At 36.6% G+C, this 16312-nt stretch overlaps 1 protein-coding gene across 6 annotated transcripts in view; it reads right to left on the bottom strand.

Annotated features, from left to right (window-relative positions):
* The window catches only part of LOC102949004 (lithostathine-like), a 423911-nt gene that overhangs the window by 148227 nt on the left and 259372 nt on the right, over window positions 1–16312 (bottom strand). The window lies entirely within an intron of this gene.

Below are 16312 nucleotides of genomic sequence, written 5' to 3'. Positions count from 1 at the left end.
GTAGAGCAATATTGACACCTCTGCTCAAATAAATTAATAAACATCTTTCCCAATAGACTCTCTTGTCAGGGAAAAGTTCTTGTTTATTTAACCCCCTTTTCCAAAGGCCACGTGAATGAATAAAAGTCTAAAATAGTGCAATGCATTGTATCTTCAGTCAATGTGCCACAAGTCCACATGACAAACTCAACAGAAACATGAAATCTGGATCAAATAAAAGAAACACAGCTACAGAGGACACTTCGCATGTTGAGCACAGTACAGAGGTCTGAATGCAGATGAAAGGCAGGAAAAGGACCTAAAAACAACCCTTTTTTTGAAATGATAAGAACAGGAGAGACATAAGTGAGTTCCCCATTTTGGTAATTTCATTTTACTTTTTATATTGAAACTTTCAAGTACATACAAAGGCAGAGAAAATAACGTAATAAACCACCTGCGTCCATTACTCAGCTTTAACATTATTCAAGTATAAATGAAGTAGGCAGAACACGTTCAGAGCTATGCCGGGTCTTTGGTGGTAGATGAGTCCCTACATAAAATTAGCTCAGCTTTTGTATTTTTATGTATACAAACAACCAAACAAAAACTCTACTACTAAAGCCATTGGATTTCTTCACTCAAAATGTGTCCTAAATGATAAAAGATGAAGCAGGGTAGGGGATATTGGGTAACAATGAGCTGAGATTCAGGTTTGTAGTTTCATACAAAAATCAACTGAGATAAGTTAGTAACCATAAAACAAAAAATTGGGGGACCAAGGGGATTTCACAGTCACTCACTTGCCAACATGTAACTCACTCTCCTCAAAGCAAGAGGAAGGATAAACTCTGAGGTAGCCTCACACTTCTAATCAAGGGAGCACATACAGCCCTCAGGCAGATGGTATTTCAAATTTGGCAAGTGCTAAGAGAGAGCTTACCCGAATAAAATTACCAGCTGCCAAATGCTCCTTTTGTCAGTTCACTCCAGATACCACGGCCACCTCCCACACCCAAAAAACACAAGATCTAACAGAGATTCCATACCACCAATACATAGCCTTCCAATTCAGGCACTAAGTGAAAAATGAAAAAAATATCCAGGAAAGCAAAGAAAGGAGTTGAGTGCAATCCTCCAATATTTTTTCTAAGGCAAAATAATGACACAGAACTTCTACTCAAAGATGAGTAAATAAATGATCCAGCCTTAGATCTCTGTAAACATGCCATGTCAAACAAAAAGAAGGACATAGACTTTAGAAGTGAAGTTCAAGTACAGAATACATGTTGAAACTCAAAAAACAAAAAACAAAAAACAAAAACAGCAACAACTTTTGCAAAAGTGTCTTTGTATTCTCAAAAGAATAAGAAGCTGTCAGTGAGATTACTCAAGACAGAAGATAGAATGACATGGAGAAAAACCTATGATGGTGATATCTTTTTCTTATTCTTGAAGTTCCTTCATCTAGCTCCAAGCCATCTTGACAGTAAGTGTTTTCTCTTTCTCCTTCCTTTTCCGGAACTCAGAAGGTTCTGGATTCATATAGTCCTTTACTGTAAAGTTTTATTTTTATTTTTTCCTTGACTAACTTTTCTGTTATTTTTGTTCTGTCTTTCTTCTTCAATTGGACAAATTATAAGTCTTTTGGTCTCTATGATCTGTATTCCATATATATCCTCTTTTTATTAAGATTCAGAAGAAAAACAAGAAACAAAATTTATCATAGATCTGAAACTAAGGAAGCACTAAGGAACAGACCTGAGATGAAAAAGAAGTATATCAGTAGCTTTTAAGACAGGCTTGAGAAATGGTTAAAATATAATGGAGAACTAAAAAAGTAAACAATTTATTATGTATAACTAACTACATAAAAAAATAAATGACCATATGAACCCAGGTAGAAAGATCTCATGTTTTTCAAAGGAGGGAAAAATTATATTACTCTCAGTTTTCTCCACAAAACACTGGACTCCAGAAGAAAATAGACTATTTGCATAAAAAGCTAAGGGGACAAAAGGTCTATTCTAACAGAATTTCATAACCAGCCAAGATATCATCTTCAGATTAAAATAATAGAAAGCACAGTCTTAATATTTATAGCACTCACAAACTTTTTCTTAAAAAAAACACATTTAAATGAATAAGTCAGTTGAGTTTTTCTTTAACTAAAGTTCATATTATATTCAGATTTCTTCAGTATTTTTCCAATGATTTTTTTTTCTATTCCAGGATTCTACTGCATTCCTGAAACACAAAACTGTGGTATAATAAATATTTGTTGCTTTAAGCTGCTGGCTTTGGGGGCAACTTATTACCTAGCAATAGGTAACAATGAATTATAACTGTTTAGCCCCAAATGGGTAGTGTGGTCTTTCCACTCTGTTAGTACCCTTTCTTAAGTATTAATTTACCATATCTATCCTCCTTGCATTCTTACCTTATGGTTTGAATTGATTCAATAAACTGCAGGGTTTGAGCAACTTAACTTCATTGGTAAGTCTTTTTGTTCCATGACTTCTGACTGGGAGTCTACGATTGTTAAGACAATTTCCCATGGCAACAACATTATTATCAACGGTGGCTACCACAGGTCTCACATAGTCTCCCTCCCAATTCTGGGGGCTAAGGATGTCTGTAAAGAGCTTTCCTGAAGATGCTTAGCTGGCTAGTTAGGAGAGATTTGTCATTTTTACACATAGTAAATACACTGAAGAAGTCTTAGAAATAATTTGAAGAGTAGGATGAATTTCCAAAGTAAATTTAGAACTCTACCATGAACATGAGCAGAAATTGCCATCAATGCCAGGCACAAGCTGATCCATAAGCATTTCTCATCTATAGACCAACACTTGACCCCTCTTCTCAGACTGATTCCTACATATACCTGCAGCTGACCCCTCGTTTTGTGCTCCTTCTGATCTCTAGCCACAATCACGGACTGAATTTAACACCATAACCTGTTTCACAAACACAGAGTGTCAGGGGTTGTGGTTGTGTTAACATTGCCTAGCCCCATTTCTGGGAAGGTACAACTCAGTGAGGGTTAGCGTTGGAGTTATTCAATAGATATAGAGGTGGGAAATAACAACTCAGGAAAAAATAAACAGTCTTAGGATGGTATTTATGGGAAAAATATAAATCATTAACTCAAATTAACAAGTGGTTATTGAAGACCTACTATGTGCCAGGTTCTATCCCAGGTGCTATGAAAATTCAAACAATGACTAAGACTCAGTTCTTGCCAAAAACCTTTGAAACACATTTACTCGTGAGTGATAGAGTTACAGTTGCTCCTCATGAGGAGAGCACAGTGGAAATGATGACAGAATGAGGCAGATGCACATAAGAATATTGATGACCATGCTGGCAGGTGAATAGTAAATTTTGTGTGAAGCCCTAGTATGTTTAATAGGAAAACTTTACTTCTTATATAAGAACTAATGTTTGGTTTTTTTAAATAGTTTCCATAACAAATAACTACAACACTGGCAACTTAAAACAATACCCTTCTATCATCTCACAGTTATGGAGGTGAGAAGTTCAGGCATAGCATGGCTCAACTGTTTTTCTACTCCAGGTTTCACAGGGCTGAAACCAACAGGACAGGAGGGCTGTATTCCTTTTCTAGAGGCTCCAGGATGAATCTGATTCCCAGGTCCTTCAGCTTGTTGGCAGTATTCAGTTCCTTTGGTCATGGGACTGAGGACCCTGTGGTCTTGCTGGCTGTCAGGTAGAGGTTGTTTTCAGATTTCAGAGAATAACTGCATTCCTTAGTTCATGCCCCTCTTCCATTTTCAAAGACAGCATTGATCAGTCAAGTTCTTCTCATACTGGAGATCTCTCTGTTCTCTCCTTTTATCTTTTCTTTCCTGACTTCTTCTGCCACATCTTTCTGACTGACTTTTCTGCCTTCCTCTTCTCCTTTTAAGGGTGCATGTGATTAGATAATGCCAAGATTAATCTTCCAAGATCATCTTCCTATTTTAAAGTCTGCTTCTTAGTAGCTTTAATTACATGGGCAAAGTTCCTCTACCATACTACCTATATTAGTGTTTGAATAACCAGGGGCAGAAATATTGGGGGGGGGCATCTTTAAAATTTTGCCAACCACAATATTTAACAGAGCTCCTGCACTGAAAAAAATGCTGATTTGTTCCTTCAGTACAAAGACCATAAATCACAGATTCTCCCAGGGCTGGAAGCTTGCATAAAGTGGGGTGAAATGATGGGAATTGTTAATCCCTTACAAATGTAAAGGCTAGAATGATTTTGCTCTTTAAATATCAGTTCTATTTGGAGCCAGCAATCACAGATGTCAACTATGTGGTTTTTAAAAATCAATACATTCCTGGAGTGATGATCAGTAGAAGGGTTATAAATTGCATGTATGGCTTACAAGAAATGGATAGGGAGACTTGCCCGTTATATTGACTATTTTGTCTTTGAACTGTAGCCATCAATTATAATGGCCTCTTAGGCAGAAGAAGCCAGATTTACGACCGGAGGAGGAGGGGTATAAGCCTTTGCTGAGCTTTGACTTGGGGCCAGAAGTTAGTGAGTCATTGTTATAATCATGTCTTTTGGCTTTATGTGTGGGCAGAGTAGGTAGCACCGTACTTCCCTGTGTTTCCCTACAGGCCAAAGCCAAAGGAGGTGAGGAGGGAAGGAGGCTCAGCAGGCTCAGCTAGCCAAGTCTTGCCTTGAGGCTGCTCATTTGGGGAGGCCTAGCTGCCATGGAAATATATATTATAGATGAAGATGCTCATCATTTTGGCCATTTGAAAGACACTTCCTGATTTCTCGGATTTATATTTTTTCCTATTTGGATAATATGTAGCAGGTCTTCATTAGGCTAACTTCTCTGTTATGAAATTTCACTTGGGAATACATGTCATGGTTTTAAATCAGGGAAAATTAGGTGCAGGATTTTCCCTTTAAGGCCTTAAACAAAATGAAGATATTTTATTTTAAAATATAATTATTTAGTTTAATAATTAAAAATGCTTTGGTTTGTTCGTTTTCATTATAAAACAGAGCAATTAATGCTTCTAGCCGCCTTCATTCTAGAGAGAGAACTGACATTAGCAGGGAAGGCAGCAGTTGCCCTGGGGGAAGGACCGCACTGCTAAAACCTGGGGCTGAAAGCTACTCTCTAGGAAACTGGCTAGAAAGTGGTGAGAAATTCTATGGCCAAATGTAACCATGTCTGAAAAAGGGAATATCACCTTTACAAAGGTTTTACCCCTGACACAGTAATTTTACTTTCATTTTTTTAATGTTTATTTATTTTTGAGAGAGCACAAGTGGGGGAGGGGGAAAGAGGGGGGCAGAGGGTCTGAAGCGGGCTCTGGGCTGACAAGCTGACAGTAGCCAGCCTGACACGGGGCTTGAACTCACAAACTGTGAGATCATGACTTGAGCCAAAGTCAGATGCTCAACCTAGTGAGTCACCCAAGGGCCCCTATTTTCATTTTTGAGTAGACTTTCCCACAATTAAAAATTGTGGGATATATATAATATATACACACACATACACATACACATACACATACATGTATGTGTACGTGTGTGTACATGTGTGCATGAGAAGTTTTCCTCCTACTTCTGGACCCATCTTCTTGGATGCACAGCACCACCCTTTATATTTGAAGGGAGCTATCTTTATTACTGTCTTCTTTATCCTCTAAGAGTTTTTTCATGCATATAAAAGCAAGCATTAATATATTTTCTTCCCTTTTTAGACAAACTGTAAACACTCTGTTTTGTACCTTTTTTCACTTTTAATCATACCTTAGAAATTTTTGTCATCAGTACATGAAGAGATTTTATATTCTTTTTTACAGCTACATAGTATGGGTCCTCAATTCCTCATCTACATTTCAGAAAAACAAAATAAAACTTTAAATTGCTCAGTATTTCACTCCTAGGTATATATTTAAGAATAGAGTATACATAGATATACTACAAGTCAAGTAATATTCCTAGCAGCACTATGCTTAAAGCCAAACACTGAATATTAGCCAAATGTCCATCAACAAACAGAAGAAAATATAAATAAATTGCATTATATCCACACAATGAAGACTGCACAGAAATTAGAATGAATAATCTACACTTACACAAAATAATTTCAACGTATCTACAAAGTTGATTGAGAGAAGCCAGTCACTGGACATATATATTTTATGATTCCATTTATGTCACGTATGGAAAATGCTAAACTCATTTAAGTATTTGAAGTAGAGGTCGATCTCCTGGGATGCTGGTAATTACTATTTTCTTTTTTTTTTTTTTAATTTTTTTTTTCAACGTTTTTTATTTATTTTTGGGACAGAGAGAGACAGAGCATGAACGGGGGAGGGACAGAGAGAGAGAGGGAGACACAGAATCGGAAACGGGCTCCAGGCTCCGAGCCATCAGCCCAGAGCCTGACGCGGGGCTCGAACTCACGGACCGCGAGATCGTGACCTGGCTGAAGTCGGACGCTTAACCGACTGCGCCACCCAGGCGCCCCGGTAATTACTATTTTCTGATCCGAGTTCTGGATATACTGATGTATTCAGTTAATGAAAACTCATTAAACTATGCATTTACCACTTGTGGACTTTTTTTTCATATATATTATACTTTGATAAAAAGTTTTTTTTTAAAGGAAGAGCAAAAAAAGCAGTAAAAACCAAACATTTTTATCACTCACTTGGTGACTGAATTACTTTTTTACTATTCTCGGAGCAGATTACCACAAACTTATACTCTTTAAACAGCACAAATTTATTATCCACAATTCTGCAGTTTGGAAGTCTCGGTTAGAGCATGGGTTCTGGTTATCTGCTCCAGGTTTCCTAAGGCTAAAATCTAAGCATCTTCTTTTGTGGAGGTTCTAGGAGAGAATCTGCTTTCAAACTCACTCATGTTGTTAGCAGAATTCAGTTCCTAGTATCTATCTGAAGTCTCCATTTCTTTGTTGGCTGTTGGTATCTTTCAATCCTTAAAGACATCTATATTCCTTTTGCCCCCTCTACCTTTAAGCCAGTGGTGGTGCATAGAGTCCTCTGTGGCTTTCCTTTCTAGCACATCTCTCTTTCTCTTCTCTTCTGTCTCTTGTTCCAGCCAGAGATGGTCATCTATTTTTAACATCTCAGGTAATTATATTGGGTTCACCTAGAAAATACACGATGATCTCCCCATCTCAATGTCCCTAATGTTAATTACATTTGTAAAGTTCCTTTTGTCATGTAACCAAATAAATGCAACCTAATGTAATGTCATGTAACCCTGGAACTCTTAGGTTCCAGGGATTAGGGCATGGACATCCTTGAGGGACCATCACTCTGCCCAATCCAGTGATGCAATCTCACCCTGTCTGAATTGCCCTGAAGTGAAGATACTTCAAAACTTATGGTCTTTATGTATATCCCATTTAATGTGATTTTTCAAACATATTGCTGCCAAATGTTAATGCGGCTGATAAAAAAGTGCTGTCCTCATCTATCCTGGCAATATAATATGCAATTACATATTACCATATTACCTTTTAATTCAAAAATTCTAAATTCTGAAACAAATCTGATTCAGGGACTATGAAGTGATCTTTCATTGAATGGATGCACCATAGTTTATTCTGCTCCTTTGATGTATATGTAGGTTATTTCTAATCTTTTTCTGTAACTACTAATCTTGTAACAGCAAACTTGAACATAGTTGATTTTGCATCATATGTAAATGTATTTGTATAATAAATATTAAGAAGTAAAACTTTATGACAAAAGGATATATCTATTTTTAATTTTATTTTTTTAATGTTTTATTTGTTTTTGAGAGAGAGAGAGGGAGACAGAGCATGAGCAGGGGAGGGGCAGAGAGAGAGGGAAAAACAGAATCCGAAGAAGGCTCCAGGCTCTGATCTGTCAGCACAGAGCCCAACATGGGGCTCGAACCCACAGACCACAAGATCATTACCTGAGCCAAAGTCAGATGCTTAACCGACTGAGCCACCCAAGCAACCCAATATATCTATTTTTAATTCTGATATATGTGGCCAAATTATACTATGGAAAGGCAGGCATCACATTAATTTATCTTTCCTCACTTCACGTATGAAGATTCTGCTTCCTCACAGTCCTGCTCATACAGTTTATAATCAAACTTGTAGATCTTTGCCACTATGCTAGATTCAGTACAGTTTTACTTTAATTAAGGGACCTACTTTTGGTGAAGTTTTAATTTTACAGAAAAACTGAGCAGAAAGTACAGAGTTCCTATATGATTTAGTGTGGTTTTAATTTGCAATTATTTTATTGTGTGAGCATATTTTTAATAGAATAATCATACTGTAGTATAAAGAAAATTGTAATTCTTTTACTGTGAAATATTTGTTTATGTTCTCTGCAATTCTTTTCTACTGAATTATTGTTATTTTAAAATTGACTTCTAGAAAATCATTGTATAATAGGTATATTTTTGGTATAAGTTAAAAATGGGTGTTCCCAGATTTGCCTTTTGACTACTTACTTTATTAGATTGCATCACAGAAGTGTTTTACTTTTACGTAAATTATGTTATTAATATACCCTTCTATAGTTTATTGTTTTTATCATACTAAGAACTGCCTTTTGTAGACTGCTTATGCATGTGAATTATGAATCTAAGTTCTAATTCTGAGCATATCACCTTATCAAAAACAATATATAAGAGCTTGCTACATTCTAGTAAAAAAAAGCCTTCATGTAGTACATATGTTAAAGTATTAAGATTTTGCGATTTGCATATTCATAAACCAAATAGCCAGATAGATGAGAATAGCAGGGGAAACATGTTCACTAATTATACATAGGACCAACATATTAGGCTTCATTAAGTATTAAAATCCTGAACATGGATGGTATTTGTTTGCACTATAGGCATGCAACTATCACTGCTCTTCACTTAAAGGGTGAATCTTTGTCAGAATGCAGAGACCTTGTTCACATAAGATCCTTCATTCCAGGTACAATTATCAATCTTATCGTAAGCAGCCATTGTACAGAGACAAAAACCACCAATAACAGGAAAGTGAAATTGAGAGGACTGTTCTCATTCTTGTTCTCATAAAGCTTATGAAAATACTGGAGATTTAGCAAGTGTCATAAGAAAAGAGAAGGAAAAGAATAGGAGAAAATACTGGGGTAGAATTAGCAGGTGTTGGAAGAGAGGAATAAAAGAATAGAAGGAGGAAAAATTATGGAGGATCAACAAATTTTAGATTTGGGTGGAAGGAGGAAAAGGGAGGACAAAATCTAGAGGAATTGACAGATGTTATAAAAAAGACAGAGATGCTGTTGGGGAGGAGAGGTCGGAAAATCGTGGAACCTGGAATGACCTGAAAGTTGAGATTGACATTAAGTGTGCATGTAGACCTAAACCTTGGACCAAGACTCCAGCCACAAACATAGGACTGACTTAGGACATGTACACTGGATCTGGACTATAGGAATGAACCATAAGCCTGTACTGAATATGGACTGGAACTTGACATTGGACCTTTTACCTGAAATTTCCATAATTTCAAACTTAAACTTTAGACCAAGACCTGGATCTCACATATTGGACATTAACGTGAACCTATTCTCTAGACTTATACACTGGAATGAGACAGGAGACCTAAAACTAGGATCTGAATTTGTGCAGAACATTGAATCTGACCTTAATCATGCTCCATAGTCATGGACTTGTGAGTTTGTCCTTGACATTGATCTAGACATCTAATCTCAGACTTGAGACTTAGTCTGGACCTGGACATGACCTTGGACCTAGAACTTGGACCTGGGCTTCATTTCTTTCTTTTTTAAAAAAAAAAATTTTTATATTTATTTATTTTTGAGAGAGAGACAGAGTGTGAGCGGGGGAGGGGGGTGGGAGGGTGGGGGAGAAAGACAGAGGGAGACACAGAATCCAAATCGGGCTTTGGGCTCTGAGCTGTCAGCACAGAGCCCAACACGGGGCTCAAAATCACAAACCGCAAGATCATGACCTAAGCTGAAGTCAGATGCTTAACTGACTGACCCACCTAGGTGCCCCGGACTTCATTTCTAAACACAGATGTGAAACTGGACTCTAGAACTTTACCACGATCTTAAAACTTTTATCTAGACATGAATATTGACTCTGTAAATCAAAAATGAATTTGACCTAGATCTCAGACCAGGTATTAGACCTGGACCTTATGTCTGGACAAGATCCAGAGTGGAAATATACCTAGGAATACAACCTTGGGGATGGTGTTTGTCCTTAGGTAGATATGGACTTTGGACCGGGCTTTGGACCAGGACCTAGACTTCACTTTGGTCATAGATGCTGACTGTGAACCTCTAATCTGGAAATGGATTTTGGATGGAGAACTTGGACCTGCATATTCTAGTTTCTTGAACACAATCTTCAGTTGGAATTTAGATTTTTTTGAATTGGTAATGTTACTTTGGAGAAGAGTATCTGAGACCAACCTTTTTTCTTATACTGCTTTTTTTCCACAAATGGTGCTTTCATTGAACTTAATTTACTATAACTATTTGGAAAAAGTACATTTGAAATGGATGTGTTTTTCTGGGCTCTTTTGATTAGACTGGGTTCATGATTAAACATCTGTTTCTTTTACAATTGGAACAAAAATTATCAAAATAAGTGCCTTTTGGAATCACACCAACTTGTTAACTGTCTGCTAAGATCAGGTCACACCCCTCCTGCTTTATGCTATCAAAATCTTTATACTAGTTCTTCAGGGCTCTTACTATATTATAAATAATTGATTAGTTATACTACTATTTGATTATTTTACTTCTAATTTTTTATGTCCCAGTTGTCAGCAAAGTAGACGGTGGTACAAATCTGGTTTATTGCCTGTTTTTATATGGCCTATAAGCAAAGAATTTTCTTACATTTTTAAATGGTTCGAAAATAATCAAAAGAAGAGTATTTTGATATTGTAATAATGTTGTATGGTGACAGATGGTAACTACAGTTATCATGGTGAGCACTGAGTAATGCATAGAATTGTTGAATCAGTGTGTTGTACACCTGAAAGTAACACTGTGTGACACATAAAAATGATATGAAATTCAAATTTCAGTGTTAATAATTAATGTTCAACTAGAACACAAACATGTCCATCATTTGCATATTGCCTTTGGCTACTTTCATGCTACAATGGCAGAGTTCAGAGACAGAATGCCCCACAGAGCCCAAACTATTTACTATCTGGTCCTTTACAAAAGTTTGCTAACCACTGTCATACACAGCAAAGATGAAGACCATGTTTGTCATTATTACCACTGCATTTAGATTTTAGACATTAAAAGCAAATTTTTTTTAATGTTCATTATTTTTGAGACAGAGACAGAGTACAAGCCGGGGAGAGGCTGAGTGAGGGAGGGAGACACAGATTCCAAAGCAGGCTCCAGGCTCTGAGCTGTCAGCACAGAGCCCGACACGGGGCTCGAACTCACCAACGGTGAGAGATCACAACCTGAGCCGAAGTCAGACACTTAATGGAATGAGCCACCCACGCAACCCCCGATTTTAGAGATTTTAAAATGGGGTAAATTACAAACCTTAAAATCAATGAAAAGTGGTAAATTTCCACCAATAGAAGAAAGGATACATACTTTTGAAATACTTAGATGAGTAAATACTACATTGCATTTAAAATCAAAGAATTAGACTATTTATCTCAAAATAGATTTTAAAACCTAAGGTCAAATGAACAAAAATATTGTAGAATGTTATATGAAATACGACACATATATGTTAATCTAGAAATATAAGATAATACTACATAGAGTTGATATATCTATGTTCAACAAATGCTCAAAAATATAAATGGGAAGAATGATTAGAAAATTCATAATGGAGAAGAAGTAAAAATTAAGTAAGAAGTAAGAAATAGCTACTAGGTTATTTCTTCATTACTTCTTGTTTACTTTTTTATTTCTTAAAAAAATAAAGATGTGAAAATGGCAAGATATGATTGCTGTTCATTCTAGATGGTGAATACATACATGTTTATTAATTTTTTCTGTATCATAAAAACAATGCATAATAAAAAGAAAAGCAGCACAGCTATGAAAGCATTTCTGATTTTTATTTTTATTTGCTGCCAAAAGAAATATAAACTCTGGAAATGCATTTCAGATCTGCAGAGTTTCCACCAACAAACTGATTATAAATGATGGTGATCAGCTGGAAATATAATCTCACTTTTTTCCCAAATGAAGAACATTTTGTATTATGACTAGTTTATCCTAAAAGACAATTAAGTAACAAAAAATAGCCTTTATCAAACACTCAAATATATTGGAAGAACCAACATGATATGCAACAGGGAATTGTTCTAAGACCAATGTGAGGCGCTGAAACCAAACGAAAATTGACAGTTTCCTGATAAGAGCTTTATTGCCCCCAATAACTGCACAGGTGATAAAAATAGTTACTGTTCATTACTTGCATATAATTAACCAGATGTCAGCAGCTATGGTATCAACTCTCCAGGGCTCTGATAACTTCCCTCATTGGCCTCAGGGACTTTGAGGTTTGCCAGCCTGCCTTGTTTCACAAAGTGTATGGCACCTCATTTTTTTTTGTTGTTCCCATTTTTTCTGACAGGCTTAGGATAAGGTGAAAGGACCAAAGTCGCATCCTGGGTATTTGGTTAATATATCCCAACTGGGTGTGCTTTAGTGATAAATCTCCAATAAAATATACTTCAAGGCTATTCCAGGAACCCTTCACATTTCACCATCCTTGGGAGAAATATACTAGATTTCCGCAAAGTGGTCATTTCCCCCTTGTATAAATTCTAGGAATAACCATACAAAGGCTTATCTGCAAATATTGTTGGACTTGGAAGTTAATAGAGATAAGAAGTACAACCTGGACATCATATCTTTTGGCAAAGGAAACTTCTTAAAGCTCAATCTTGGCTATTCCAAGAGTAAGGATTCCTCTCCCACCACCAGGAAGTGGATTGTAAATAACCTAAGACCAGCTCCCTTAAAGATAGCATTTAAGCAAACTTCTCAGTGCCTGGTTAATGAGGATTGTTTGGAAGAACAATCACAAATAAAACAATAACAACTAACTTTTACTGAGTTTAGTGAGCTGTCATTAGAAACCAAAGTCTTATATTGCAGTTAGGGATATTATAGCCTCAAGGTTTATTATAATATAACATTATTTGAATTAAACTAAAAACAAAACTGAGTTTTAATAACTTCTCATAGGAGTATCTGAATTTAACTGCCTTCTAGCTGGCAACAGGGAAGATTCAGGAGGACAGTAAACCAAGCACAGTTTGAAAAGAAGAGAAATTTTAGAGAGCCACATATACTTCCTTCTCTTATAGATAAATGAAGGACTCAGAGGTTTTCCATTTTCACAACTATTTAAACTCTGCTTTGAAAGATGGTATCTTTTTAACTCTGAAGATACAATTTTTATCTGATTGGACATAGAATATCAATTACCTCATTGCTTTTTCTTGTTTTTATTTAATTGTTTACATAGCTAACTGTTAAATATTATTTATTTATAATATTTTAGTATTTCATTTGAATTTGTAAAATTTATTTTTAATGTGTAGAGTACATATGATTCTACATGAATATTGCTCTATATTATGCTATTTGTAGTTTATGGTAATGATGAGAAAAATGCATACGTGTTATTATTGATAGTGAACATGTAAGTTAAACTATACCTGCTTATTTTTTTGAAGTTTATTTATTTTGAGAGAGACAGAGAGAATGCATAAGCTGGGGAGGGGCAGAGAGAGAGGGAAAGAGAGAATCTCAAGCATGCTCCACACTCAGCTCAGAGCCCAATGCGGGGCTCAATCTCATGATTGTCAGCTGAAACGAAGAGTTGGATACTCAGCCAACTGAGCCACCCAGGTGCCCCTATAACTTCTGTTTGGAAAATTTTAGACATATGGAAAAAATTGAAAGAATATTATAATACCATTACACCTTACACTTAGATTTGGTAATGTTACCATATTGTAATATATTTGCTTTATTTATCATTCCTTGACCTCTTCCCCACCCCACACACAGACATTGTCTTGAATAATTTGAAAATAAGTTGTGGATATCATGACATTTCACCTATAAATACTTCACTATAAATATCAGAAGTATAAGGAAATCTACTGACTATAATACCATTATCACAAGAAAGAGAATTTAAAATCCTAGGATTATCAAATATCAGTCCATATTCACATTTCACAGTTGTCCCTGAAATGACTTACTTTATTAATCAAGATCCAATTAAAATTTACTCACTCAATCAGGTTGCTATATCTCTTTAGGTTCTTTTAATTTAAAATGGATTCTTTGTGGGGCGCCTGGGTGGCTCAGTCGGTTAGGCATCAGACTTTGGCTCAGGTCATGATCTCACGGTCTGTGAGTTTGAGCCCCGCGTCGGGCTCAGTGCTGACATCTCAGAGCCTGGAGCCTGCTTCTGATTGTGTGTCTCCCTCTCTCTCTGCCCCTCCCCAACTCATGCTCTGTCGCTCTCTGCCTCAGAAATAAATAAACATTAAAAAAAAATTTTTAATGGATTTTTTGCTCCATTACACTGAATTTTTCAAGAATTCAGGACCACAGTCCATTCCAGATTTGTTAATTGTCATTATTAACTTCTCCTCAAGTAATTCTTTTAATGTAGCAAGATTAATTTCCCAATCGTCTTAACTATCATATTTTCATGATATACTATTTTTATACTTTTAAACTTCAATTTCCACTGAGCTCTCACTGTTAGTCATAGGATTGCATTTACATATTTTTGTATATGTTTGTAAAGTAATAATTTTTTCCCGTTTTAACAAAAGAATCTGTTGGCTATATTTCTTATCAGATCATTTGTGGGATCCACTGAGTTTGGATTCTGAGGAGATGAATCAATGATGAACTTAACTGCATGACCTCATCACAAAGCTCTACCATAGACACCTACACACAAGCTTGCCTATAAAAATATAGTTTAAAAAAGGGTTTGTAGAAACTCCCAGCCTAACTTTGTCTAGGACTGGCCCAAACGCCCCTGAAACACATCGTATGAGCCACATGTTTTTCACTGTGGCAAAATTGCCAACTCAGAAAGTAAACCTGTCTGAGGAACTTTTCTCAGTACCCCACAGGAAGCTGGCCCCCCTCCCAGTAAGAATGTAACAGAAATAAATGTCTTTTCATCTAAAGCCAAATGATAGCCTTGCAAGGGAGGTTGTTAGCAGCCCAGGGCAGTGAGCATCTTGATGCCACACCTCTAACTTACCGGCAAGGTAGGACGATATCTACAATTTCAACCAATTCCTGCTCTGACCCTTCTTTAAGCCTCATGTTTTCTTCCTTTGGCTCTTCGTCTTACTCTAGTCCTCCATATGCTTTAATTTCCATTTCTTCTTAATCTATAACATTATGAGTATCCATCAGGTAAGCTCCATCGCTCAGGAGACTGGCAAGACAAGTTTAATCATCTCATTTTCCTTAATATCTTGGGTTACCTATTGAGTCATCAGATGATTCTGAATTTTCATTAAAATTCGCCGCCGTGTTTAAGAGGAAACCCTGAAATACCATCTGTCCTATTAGTTTCAGTTCCTTCTATGCCCTCACCTGTAATTCCCATACTCACCTCCACTTATCATGAAATTATAATTAATTATATTAACTATATTATACAAAATAGAAAGAAATATATATGTATGCCAAAGGGAGTCCTTGAGATATCCACCAGAAGAACGACTCCATTTTCCAGTGCCACAATTTGTGTAACCAGTCCATAACAAGGAAGAGACAGGGAAAGACCAAATGTCACTTATTATTGGGAAAAGTGCTGGCCTGCTAACTGGAAAGAGGAAGTATCTGTGGCAATTCCCAGGCTTTGCTGGGAAGAGACTCCTCCATGTGGTGGCAATTTCCTTGAACAAATAGGAGCCCCTCCCATGACCCCTGTCCCCTCCACATTCCTGTAATTCATTTGAGTGCCCCTCCTTCTAATTTTCTTATAAAAGCACAATCTTCTCTGACATGACAAACCACTGCAAATCCCTGCAAGACAGGTGAGTGGAAGCTGACAGAAGATGAGACCATGGCAAGGGCTATACTGTACATATTTGGGGGAAGATACAGGAGGATCTCTGTCAGATACAGGAGCTCTGAGACTCAGCACAGGCAGGCTTGGGAGGTCTCATGGGGTAGGAGCATGTACAGATTTTCTAGTTCTTTCCAGAGCTATACAAGGGGATGGATGTCACTAAGATGAACTTATTCCTAGGAGACTAACAAAGGAAAGACAA

Source organism: Panthera tigris, chromosome A3, assembly GCF_018350195.1.
Source record: "Panthera tigris isolate Pti1 chromosome A3, P.tigris_Pti1_mat1.1, whole genome shotgun sequence".
Classification (NCBI taxonomy): domain Eukaryota; kingdom Metazoa; phylum Chordata; class Mammalia; order Carnivora; family Felidae; genus Panthera; species Panthera tigris.
This window is presented reverse-complemented; position numbering and strand designations above follow the sequence as displayed.